Here is a 12,895-nt window from a genome sequence, read left to right as displayed (position 1 = left end):
AAATTGGGAACATTTTTTGCCTCGAAATCTCAGGTTCCTGAATCTGTCAGGGGGTGGCGAATGTCCCCCCGCCACCCCCCTGTATCAGCCCCTGGGGCGAACCAAAGGAAATAGATTCACACGTCTTGAAAATAGTCATCGGCATTTGAGTCGGTACAATCGTCTTCCTTATATTTCGAATTTTTGTTAACAATGGCTTATTTAGGGTTTAACTTATGTAAGCGAAGAGCTTTATTATCAGGATTCTAAATATTGTGACAATTATGAGCAAACTAGTAACATGAAAATATAATAAAAACAATGTGATTAATCTCTAAAATTTCATGTCAACTCTCATGTTTCGTGGGACACCCTCTATCACTGATTCTCTCAAAAACTGCGTATTATAGGAAAACTACAGCTATATGTAGAAAAACGTCGTACTTTTATCATCAGATTTTTGAGACACTCGGCAGAAAACTCTTTAAAATCTCCCTGATTGCGTTCCAAATGAAAATGTTCGATATTTAGCTTTAGTAATTGAACTAATAAAATTGGTCCTAAATAAATGCATTTCTCCCGAAAGACGACATATTGTTTCTCCCAAACATGATCTGCAGGAAGACGACTTTTAATTTTTAGATTGTAATGGGCAAACGGTTTTAAAAAAATTAATCTATAGAAATTGTTTGGCTTCACAATTTTAACATCATAGGTTTTTTTTGGTCTAAAAACAATTTTACCAGTTTGATTTGAAGTTTTTTTTTGCTTTTGTTTTTGTATTTATGTTTATTACTTTGCAAAGTCCCAGGAATAATCTAATCCCTATATTTTTGAAAACTGATGGTGTTAACCTAATTGATATTTTGATTTTAAACTATTTTATCTAACAGAATTTATATTTTGAAATATATACACATTCAGTTGCAAATATATATTAGACTCACTTCCTTCGTATAATATATATTAGACTCACTTCCTTCGTAAAATGTTTTGCCGTGAAAACCATGTTATTTAGGATTGAAACTACTTTGGCGGTATTATATAATTATTAAAAAACAAAGACAAAAATTACAAAATTTATTCTGTCTTTTTGTTCTTTAGATTGTAAATTGTAGAAACGATAAAGATCTTGTTTTTAACGGTATTTGGAACTAAATTTGATAAAATTTATTCTGTCTTTTTGTTCTTTAGATTGTAAATTGTAGAAACGATAAAGATCTTGTTTTTAACGGTATTTAGAACTAAATTTGATAAAATTTATTCTGTCTTTTTGTTCTTTAGATTGTAAATTGTAGAAACGATTAAGATCTTGTTTTTAACGGTATTTAGAACTAAATTTGATAAAATTTATTCTGTCTTTTTGTTCTTTAGATTGTAAATTGTAAAAACGATAAGGATCTTGTTTTTAACGGTATTTGGAACTAAATTTGATAAAAAGGCTGAGAATGTTTCACTGAACTCAGATTAAATTGAATCAGTTTCCTGAAACTGAAACATAGAGTGCTTCAACTACAGCTAATTAGTTTATAAAAATAGGCTTCCACATAATTCCAGACAGTTATGAAATGTTTCACGGCTTTGAAATTTTGCAATGCACTGGTCTTTGATTTTACTTACTTTAATTAGATAAAACTTTATGGCAAACCAGGCATGTGCATCCAACATTTACAAACTTAATTCAAAGAACTCTTAAATCTTTGGTTTTAATTGATTTTTGGATCAATGTATTGACATAAAACAATTCATGGCAACATAAAATGCGGATCACTTATAAGATAAATCCGAAAGTTTTGTATGTGTAGTATAAATAGTATCTGCAAACTTATCCTGAAAGTTTGATGAAAATACCCTTCCAAGAGTATTATAGAGTCATAAATATAACTTTTAACATCCATCAAACCACCCTGCTTCATTAAATGTTCAATGAGCTTTAAAAGAGGATTGACAAATTTTAAAAGGAACAGTATAAAGCACAATTCCAAGTGACCCTCCATGCAAAGATGTCAATGCCCGATTCACAGCGGCACCATAAAAACTTTGTCTGATCTAGGATAACTTTATATCAATGTTTAGAACTTTGAAACTAAGCATTTTCAACAGTGGTATCTCTTTAAAGAGACTTGCGCATTTCTACTGCAGGAAAACGTAAATCAATTATCAGAATTTAACACTTATGCAACTTAAAAAACAACGCCATCTTCCACATTATTGATCAGATTAAGGTTTCAAGGATACCGTGCTTTGTAAAACGGATATTGCCATCGTTTTCTGAAGGATCACTTGCAATTACGCGTACAGTCCCTTTAGTGTTATTATTTATTCCATCCTTTGTTTACTGGGATATTTGATTAACAAAAGATAGGAAAGAGAAGTAAGATAAACTAAGGTTTGCATTATTTACAACTTTTTGCGTCAAAATAAAGTAATGTTTTTGAAGTGCTATTGAATAGATTAAAAGTTTTGATATAGAAATTCTCATGCGCAAAATTAAGACTGGAGGAGCTACGAGGTGACACAGTCGTTTTAGTAATTTGACATCCGTTTGACCTTTCCCCGTGTCCAGATTGTATGAACCTAAATCAAAGATGAACCTAAGAAGTGAATTTGCAATAAACCAGAAACCTGATATTTGTTTTTGGGTTTTAAGTATTTACCGGATATTGGAGACTAGGTTCCCAAGACTGTAAAGATGGAGTGGAGAATGCACGGTCAGAGGGGGGGGGGGTAGGTTAGTTTTTGGTGCTAAAAAGTGTTCAATTCTGATAATTCCTTTGATGTTTTCCAGCCCTAGAAATGCTCATGTCACCGTAGAGGAACCACAATTGAAAATTATGAATTTTCTAAATCATAAACTTTAATATCAATTCATACCTGATCAGACAAATCTTTCAAAGGGGGGCATTGCCATCTTTGCATGGAGGTTCACTTGAGATTACACTCCCACTCCCTGTAAAGCAGCTATATAGCTTAAAGTGACTGGTCACTGTCGACGTAATTAATCTTGAATCCCTTATATAAACTTCATTTTAAAGTTCTGCAGGCCCTATTGGCAACGGTAGCATTTAGCTCATATTATTAACTGAAGATATTTTTTCCGATCTTTAACAGATAAAATTCTTGAAATTTTCCTCCTTGTCTTTGTTGCATAAATCCGCCAGTTACTTCTGTTGAAAACCGCAATAGAAAATTATCCAAGTACAGATAGAAAAAAATATACTCAATTTACTGAAACCAAAACCATTACTCCATGTTTGATTCGGCCTAATATAGTACAGGTTTAATCACAGCTTTATACATAAATAGATAAAAAGATAGTTTGAAATGATATTGTATTCCTGCATTAGACTGCAAAAATAATAAGGGATAGAAGATTAAAGTTTGGTCTGTTTGAGGAGAGAAATCAAGTAGTGTAATCTTTAATTTGTTTTGGTATTCTAAAAGTCTGCAGTGGTATGTATTTCTTGAGTAAAATCAAGAGTATTATAGTCCTGAATTACATGTAAACTGAAAACTGGAGGCTAGGTACGGCGTTGGAAAGTCAGACCAGTAAAAATGTCTGTATTCGTTATGTCCTACTGTTTATTAAAAACTACTGTTCCTATTTTCATTGGTACTTTTAGCCTTTCTAAACTCATCAATAATATATTGATGTAAATGTCAATTATTGTGCACACATCAACAACATGTTTTCAATCTGTTTGTGTAATTTAAAAATAAATAACACCACTGTCCATGACACAGACAGGAAAAATGGTTTCAATCAGAACAAGCTAATATCTATCTGAACAATCCTATATCTATCTGGACAAGCTGATATCTATCTGGACAAGCTAATATCTATCTGAACAAGCTAATATCTATCTGGACAAGCTAATATCTATCTGAACAAGCTAATATCTATCTGAACAAGCTAATATCTATCTGAACAAGCTGATATCTATCTGAACAAGCGGATATCTATCTAAACAAGCTAATACCTATCTGAACAAGCTGATATCTATCTGAACAAGCCGATATCTATCTGAACAAGCTGATATCTATCTGAACAAGCTGATATCTATCTAAAGAAGCTTATATCTAACTGAACGAGCTGATATCTATCTGAACAAGCTAATATCTATCTTAACAAGCTAATATCTATCTGAACAAGCTGATATCTATCTGAACAAGCTGATATTTATCTGAACAAGCTGATATCTATCTAAATGAGTTAATATCTATCTGAACAAGCTGATATCTATCTGAACAAACTTGTATCTATCTGAACAAGCTGATATCTATCTGAACAAGCTGATATTTATCTGAACAAGCTGATATCTATCTGAACAAGCTGATATATATCTGAACAAGCTGATATTTATCTGAACAAGCTAATATCTATCTGAACAAGCTGATATCTATCTGAACAAGCTGATATCTATCTGAAGCTGATATATATCTGAATAAGCTGATATCTATCTGAAAAGCTGATATCTATCTGAACAAGCTGATATCTATCTGAACAAGCTGATATCTATCTGAAAAAGCTGATTTCTATCTGAACAAGCTGATATATATCTGAAAAAGCCGATATCTATCTAAACAAGCTGATATCTATCTGAAAAAGCTGATATCTATCTCAACAAACTGGTATTTAATTTTTAATTACCTTAAGAGTCGATTAGGAAAATTGTGTTCATCTAATTACCTATTATTTTACCGTCTTCCACAGCCAACAAGGAACAAATAAAAACTTAATTAATACAGAAAGGCAAGAACATGTTGGGAGCAAAAAGAAAATACAAAATCTTTCTTACAGTTTTTCTTTCCCATGGTATATTGTTCTCCATGATAGAGTAAGAAGTACAAAAGATAATCCAACAATACCAACTCACAGACAGTTTTTTATCTATATATACTTTGTTTGTCTGTCTGTTTGTTTGTACAAAATAAACGTAAAAACGGCAAAACAAGCTCAAAACTTTTGAGACAACTCTCATGACGCAACAAAAGGTTTACATGCATGCTCAGAATTACAGAAAATTTAGATTTTTGTAAAATTTTGAAAATCAACGAAAAAATATTATTAAATCCGCAAACTTTTTTGTTCTTGTTTTATATTTTTCAAAGAAAAGATGCTCACAGATAGAACCACAATTAAAAATTAAAATAGAAGCCTATAGTGGTTTATATACAAGTTAGTCTAACTTTTGATCTAAGAGTTTCTGGCGAAATACCATCATAAACTCAAACACAAAATAATCAAAAGTGAACATTGACAATCCAAGTAACTTGTTAGATATCTTTTGTAGTTGAACAGATAGACAGACATAAACAGAGTACTGTATTGAACTCAAATGTTTTGATTATAAACCGGATCTATATGTATAAAAATATTAAATACACAAGTAGAATAATAAGACAAGGAAACTAAAAAGAAAAACAGGAAAGTAGAAAGAAAAACAGAAAAAAGTAGAAAGAAAAACAGGAAAGTAGAAAGAAAAACAGAGGAAAGGAGAAAGAAAAACAGGAAAGTAGAAAGAACAACAGAAAAAAGGAGAAAGAAAAACAGGAAAGTAGAAAGAAAAACAGGAAAGTAGAAAGAAAAACAGAGGAAAGGAGAAATAAAAACAGGAAAGTAGAAAGAAAAACAGAGGAAATAAAGAAGAAGGAAGGAGAAAAGCAAGAGAGATAAGAGAGGGGTCAAAGCGTGGATGTGGACGGTGAAAATAAGAAGGGAAATAGTAGAGATTAGAAAGGAGAGGGTGGGGAAAAGGAAAGGGAGAAGTGGAAGAGGCCGTAAAGTGAGGTTTAAAGTAGAGTTTGAAGCGAACGAAACGTTTCGCGAAATTTCGGTTTTTTCGCAAAAATAAATGAACAAACAAATGCGAAAAAGAAGCGAAACTGCGCGAAAAATATTTTCGTAAGAACCATAAGTGTTGAAGCTGTATTTTGTCTTTTATGATGAATTTTAGCTTTTTTGTAATTCTGAATTGGAAACCTAGGAGAGGAGATATATACAATATACTTAAAATATTGGAAACCAAGGAGAGGAGATATTCTGTGGTCATCGTATATATCACTACAATGAAGACGACTTTTTACCAAACTTCAAACATAAAATTATATGCATGGAAACAAAGAGAAGCTGTTCATTAACAGCTTCTCTTCGTTTACTTGTTAAAGGTTGTAATTTGAAAAAAGGATGTTAGAAATTACAACTTGAATAGAAAAGTCGTCTTTATTGTATTTATTGAAACGCCGATCACTGTTACAAATATACTTGAAGTATTGGAAACCCTGACGTGACAAACATATTAAAGAAACACAATAAATATAAAATACTGAAACTTTCCAATTTTCTATTCGGAAAATGTCTTCCAATATTTTTCATTTCAGTTCTACAGAATTAGTATTCAAGACAGATTGTTTCAGGTGTGCAGTAGTGTGCACTCTACACAACAGAATTTATATAAAATTAAAGAAAAATAATTTTACCTTGCAAAATCGCTGGGTTAGAAAATTTCTATAAGTTGCAATATTTGATTTCTCACTAAGTGTCACTTTTTTTATGAAACTATTGCATATTGTGTATCATGCATGCTTATGCTTAAATTAGTTACAGCACGTATTGTACGATATTTTCCATCTATAATTGTACTTTAGCGATTTATAATTGCTAAACGTGAACCGATAATTTTCATTTAAAAGTTTTTCCACGATTCCTTGGAACCATAAATAAATAAATAAACATAGATAGCTTATGTACGCAAAATCACCAAGAATTGTACAGTCCGCGAACTCATACTTCTAGGGGTCAAAGTGTACTTCAATGAAAAGCGCGGGGTGGTTTGGTGTTTTAATGGATTTCATAATAGAGTGTAAAATTCACTGAGCAATATATCATATTGACGAAAACTGAAGAAGGACATGAGAAGGACTAAACAAACTTAAATTTCTCTCTACAGAACTCATGTACACCACAAGTACTCAATGACATAAGATCAGCTAATGTTCACAACCGACCTAGTTAATCTATACAATAGGAATATCTTTAAAACATCTCTGTACATAAAAAATGTCGTCTTATGCGCAATATATCTTTATCTGTGCTTAGAACTCAGGTGTAAAACGTAATTGTTGCTTTATACAGAATCAATAATAAAGTTTTAAATCTGAAATTCCTTTTGTAAACTTTGTGTTTTTAGCCAGAATTTAACAAAAACTTCTCAATGATAATAAAACTTCAAATAAATTCTTTTATTTTGACTCTTCAAAAGTAATCTATATATAAATTTGGCTTGTCTGTATGTTTGTCTGTTTGGGTGTCTGTTTGTTTGTATCCAATAAACGTCAAAACGGCTGAACCGATCGGGCCCAAATTTTGAATGTGACCACGTGACCACAGGGAAGGTTTATGAATGATAAAAATTAAAACTAATGTTTTTTAAAGGTTTTTAATTTTGTAAAAAAAATTTAAATTCTTGAAAATCCGCGATTTTTTTAAAAAATCCGCTAAATTTTTTGCTTCTTACTTTTAAAATGTAAACAAAAAGAACATGTTCACAATTTAAATAGAAGATGTGCGCGAAGCGCCCTAAAAGCCTAGTAGTTTAATAAACAGGATAAACTACAAAGGATGGCTAAGGAGAATAAACCTGTTAGAATAAATAATGTTACAGTTGAATTACGTTTTTTGGGGTTTGGGCATTGTTCTGATTTACAAAATTTGACTAATTTTCAGTCCCTACCCTAGTCTTTTTCAGCTCCAATAAATCCCTGGCCTACACCCCCCCCCCTCCCTAAGAAAATATAATTGTGTATTCTGTTTGTATATTTCAATACAATCCTAAGTTTGAACCTTGTATATCATGATTCAGGGTCTCTAGACTGGATTTAATTTTCCTCAACAAAATGACAAATAGTTTAAATCTGTTTGGAATATAAATGGAACTTCTGGAAGAGAAGGTTTGTCAAATGTTTGAGAATTAATAGTTTGCTTTAATGTAGAATTATATAATCCAACGCTCAAGATTTTTTTACGTTTTAAGATCTTTTCCTATTTGGTAAAATTTTTTCACAAACTATCGAGGGGGTGGGGGGGGGTTAATTAATACACAAGAATCTTTAAGTCTCAAATCCATGAACAGCAGAATTTTACCTTTAAAATAAATTGTGCGGCTTGAATGATTAAATATCGGATCAGTTATCGGTTTAAAACAAAAATATTTCGTGGATTTAAAATTTTTTAATGCAAATCGAATTTTGTTGGAGGCAAATTTTTTAAATTCTAATAATCTATAAACCTTCTCTGGGGACAAGTTCCACGCAAAATTTGGGCCGGATCGGTTCAGTCATTTTGACGTATATTGGATACAAATACAAAGACAAACACCCAAACAAACAATCATGTAGTAAATGCCCTACTCCATAAAGGGTTCTTAAACCTGTATCTATCCAAGAACAATTCAGCTTAAATTAGCTATCAATGGCTAAACCCGGTTACAATCTTGTAAACTATCATCTCATCAGCTTTCGATGTAAACACTGACACTAGCTAGTAATCAATTAATGCCAAACCACTGGGCATGATCTCATGAGCTTCCGATGTCAACCGGACACTAGCTCGTATTCTATCAATACCAAACCAATTGGCGCAATCTCGTCACCTATCGATGTCAACAGTGACACTAGGTAGTAAACTATCAATGCCAAACCACTGGGCATGATCTCATGAGCTTCCGATGTCAATCGGACACTAGCTTGTATTCTATCAATGCCAAACCAATGGGCGCGTTCTCGTCAGCTATCAATATCAATACGGAAACTAGCAAGTAATCAATCAATGCCAAACCAATGGACACGACCTCATGAGCTACCGTTGTCAACCGGATACTAGCTCGAATAAATGCCAAACCAATGGACAAATTCTCAGCTCGTATGTTTCAACGAGAACATAATTACTCTCTCGCAGTAATCAAAGCGGAGTCTCTATATCAACTCAGTATATATCTAGATGTTAGATTAAAGTTAGGTTTTAATAGCGTAATTACAAGTTATGCGCTGGTAAATATAACGTAGTTAAGCAATCACAATATGGGTTTGACGGAGTTACATATATCTATGTATCTAGATTGGGTTAATCGCAATGCATGATTTATGTATTTACTAATGAGCGCATTTAGCTATATAGACAATGTACAACGTTATTTATCTAGATTTACTATATGGGGCCTCTGTATTTATAACAAGCAAAGTTATTAGGCACGTGATAAATGTACTATTTGATATTTATGAATTGTATTTTGTAAAGTGTAAAACTATTTTATGTAAAGTGTGTATTTGGTATTTATGAATTGTATTTTGTAAAGTTTTGTAAAGTGTAAAACTATTTAATGTAAAGTGTGTATTTGGTATTTATGAATTGTATTTTGTAAAGTGTAAAACTATTTAATGTAAAGTGTGTATTTGGTATTTATGAATTGTATTTTGTAAAGTGTAAAACTATTTTATGTAAAGTGTGTATTTCTTTTAAACTTTTTAGTAGAAGTGCATTAGCACAAATGGGAGGCATTTAAACTGCAACAAATTGAAATAAAGAATCTTGAATTATACATACAATTTCTAAGTTCTCTAATTTTTTTTTAAATTTTACCTGAGATGAACTTTTTTCTTTATATTGTTTATCACTATAGTTTTTCAGTAGAAGTAAATATTTCCATTTACTGATAGCGCCGATTGGAGGATTTATATCTCTAATTGGATAATGAGCTAGATAGAAAGATAGATGTTACAGCGATACTATTTCTATTGGTTCAGAATAGACAACAAACTCATGACTAACCCTATTTGGATCAGGCGCTAATGGACTCGGTATACAGGAGTGTAAACTTCACAGATATCCAATGTAAGTACTTTTAGATTTGTGTATATACAATACATGCTTGATCCCCCAATTAATTTTACCCCTGCTTGGTATCAATGTCACGGTGTATCAACTAGGAATTATAAAAACCTGTAGATCTTCAAAAGTTCCGACCTATGATCGTATAATTAGGGATTTTAAATCTAACTAGGCTTTTATGAAGCCCTGTGCTACCTTTTCTAGTAAAATTTTGTTGCTTCTCACTGTAGCTTTTCATGTCGCCGTGTCTTCATCACGTGATAAAAAAGCTAATTTTGGCCGATTTTATGTTTTAATTGGTGAAGTTTTAAAAATAATAAATGTAGAATTTATTTTTACGGCAAAATTGTTGAATTTGACCATCCAAACCATCCTTGGAGTTATGTGAGTTGACACAAAAAAATTGGGTCCGAACGGTTCAGCCTGTCACAAAATGCCAGTCTTTCCGAATCAATCTTGGCTACAGAAAACGCACTGTATTTCTGTCTTCTCTACCTAGGGTTTAAGCCAGGTCTATTCAACGCGAGGTTTTAACTTAACTTACTATTTATTGAAACATAAGGTTACATGTCAAATAGGGTGACCGGCGTAGCGGGCACCCAACAAGGTTCATGAACGATAAAGTTAATCTGTATTATGCATAAAATGATGATAATAGTTATTAGAAGGAATATAGATAATGTATCAGGTTTCCCTGATATAATACTCGGGGATATTTGTTACAAGCCGTTTTGATGTTTATCGGATACAAAGAGACAGGAAAACAGAAGGAAAAGCCAGCTTTACATATAGATGTGAAGCGAAAACAAAACCCGCCGTTTTTCCCATCCCTTCCTCCTTGCTAAACTTTATTCCCCTATTCTTGAACTTAAGAAAAGTTAAAATGTGTTCCGGTCCATTAAAACAACTATTATACTAGAGCATTAAACATTTGTAAACAAATATGGCGGGAAAATAAAGATTGCCTCTAATAACAAATGCTTTCCTTTAATTGCCCTTTAATGATTAAAATGAAACAAGTAATGCATTTCAATTTTTCAAATATGGTTTTATAGTTTAATCTCTTAATAGAAACTAGGAATTGTAAGCTTCAAGCTCTCAACATATTCAGAGCGATAATCGGTAAAAGGAATTCTAGAGATGTATACATAATGAAGCTCAATTTAAATTAAAAATTCAATTTAAATTAAAAATTCAATTTTATTTTTAAAAATCATTTTCTTTTGAATCGTAATTTTTCAAAACTCTTATGGGCAACGAATACTATGATGATAAGAATTGTCATATTGAGGAGGGGTATGAGTTGATATTCTGGTTTAGAAAAATCCTAAGAATTCTAATGTTTACCACATCTGCAGTTGTCTAACTGATGCACAACATACAACTAGAAAACTAGTTCTATTTCAAACTTTTAAACTAAACTTTTATATAATTAGGCAAATTCTTCTTTATTAAAATACATCAAAATTTAAAACAACAACTATAAGAGGAAAACACGATTTGAACATATGAATTTGCAAGATAAAATGCTTCACATATTTTTCATTTATACAGTGATAACCAGATAACTCTAGAATAGGAAATCGACTTGCAGACTCAAGTTATGACTTTAAAATATTCCATTGAACATGAGATACAGCAATTGTGTAGTGTAAACAGACCCATTCAGTAATTCATTAACTTATAAAGCTATTTGCTTTGCAACAACATCAAATGCACTTCAGTATAACTTTTATATCGTCTTTCTAGTCCACAGTTTTCTAGTTATCACTGTATAACCAACTACATATGTACTGTAGCTTTTAGTGTATTTTATTTTGATTATATATTTGATTTGTATTTATATTTAAATATAATATACATTGTTTACACTGTATAAATATTTTAATATATTATACATTGTTTACACTATATATAAATTTAGATATATTATACATTGTTTACACTGTATATATATTTAAATATATTATACATTGTATATGCACTGTTGTTAACCATTAATCTTAAAACCTCTATAAAATGTCGTCTTCTACTGGAATCTCCTGTCGGAGACAGCCAAACCAAATTTTCAGCCCGCAAATTCCATTGTCCTCCTCCGACGGAGCTTAAAATATTTTCGTTGTTGTGAAATCATTAAAGTTAAGCAAAATATTTTCATAAGAAGCATAAGTGAATTTCGTTAAATATTCAACTGTAATTTTTCAGAAGTTAAAAAAACGTATTTCAATACTGATCAACAAATAAGTCACCCCTTCTATACTTAAATAATTCGTAAGATTTTTTCTACTATTAACATTCATTATAACATTGTACAATTAAACATGACCTATAATTTATGTTATTTTTTAGGAAATAAAGATTTTGTTATCGAATTTCTGTGACGGGGTTACTCTGTTGTGTGTGTATTGTTCGGCCATCGGGAAAGAATCGTCTGGGGATAATAAACACCCCTTTCAAAATCCTAACCGGCCTATTATCCGGATTTATCTAGCGTGTCGCTGTTATCTGTCAACAACTGTATATATAAATTTGGATATACTATACATTGTATACACTGTATATATATTTAAATATATTATGCATTGTATACACTATATATATATTTAGATATATTATACATTGTATACACTGTATACATATTTAAATATATTATACATTGTATACACTATATATAAATTTAGATATATTATACATTGTATACACTGTAAATAAACAGAATACACCCTGACACACATTTAGGTGATTTAGATAGATTGGTTCCTTGTAAAAGATTTATGTATATCTATCCATCTTATCTTATGGATTCCATCTAGAAAATAGAAAAATTGATTTAGAGCAGAGGTTTTACTCAATCCTCACTCATTCTTTACTCAACTATCTACAGGGTGAGGCAAGAAATATAAAAATGTCGGGAAAGGAATTCAGTCTTTTCACAACACCCTCCACTAAGCATTCGGTCGGCCTCGTACTGTACACAACTTCTGAGATTTATTTTGTACCGTCATGACATTTGACACAAAAACTTTGTAC

Source organism: Eurytemora carolleeae, unplaced genomic scaffold (genome assembly GCF_000591075.1).
Source record: "Eurytemora carolleeae unplaced genomic scaffold, Eaff_2.0 scaffold2107, whole genome shotgun sequence".
Taxonomy (NCBI): Eukaryota; Metazoa; Arthropoda; class Copepoda; order Calanoida; family Temoridae; genus Eurytemora; species Eurytemora carolleeae.
Note: the sequence above shows the minus strand (reverse complement) of the source record.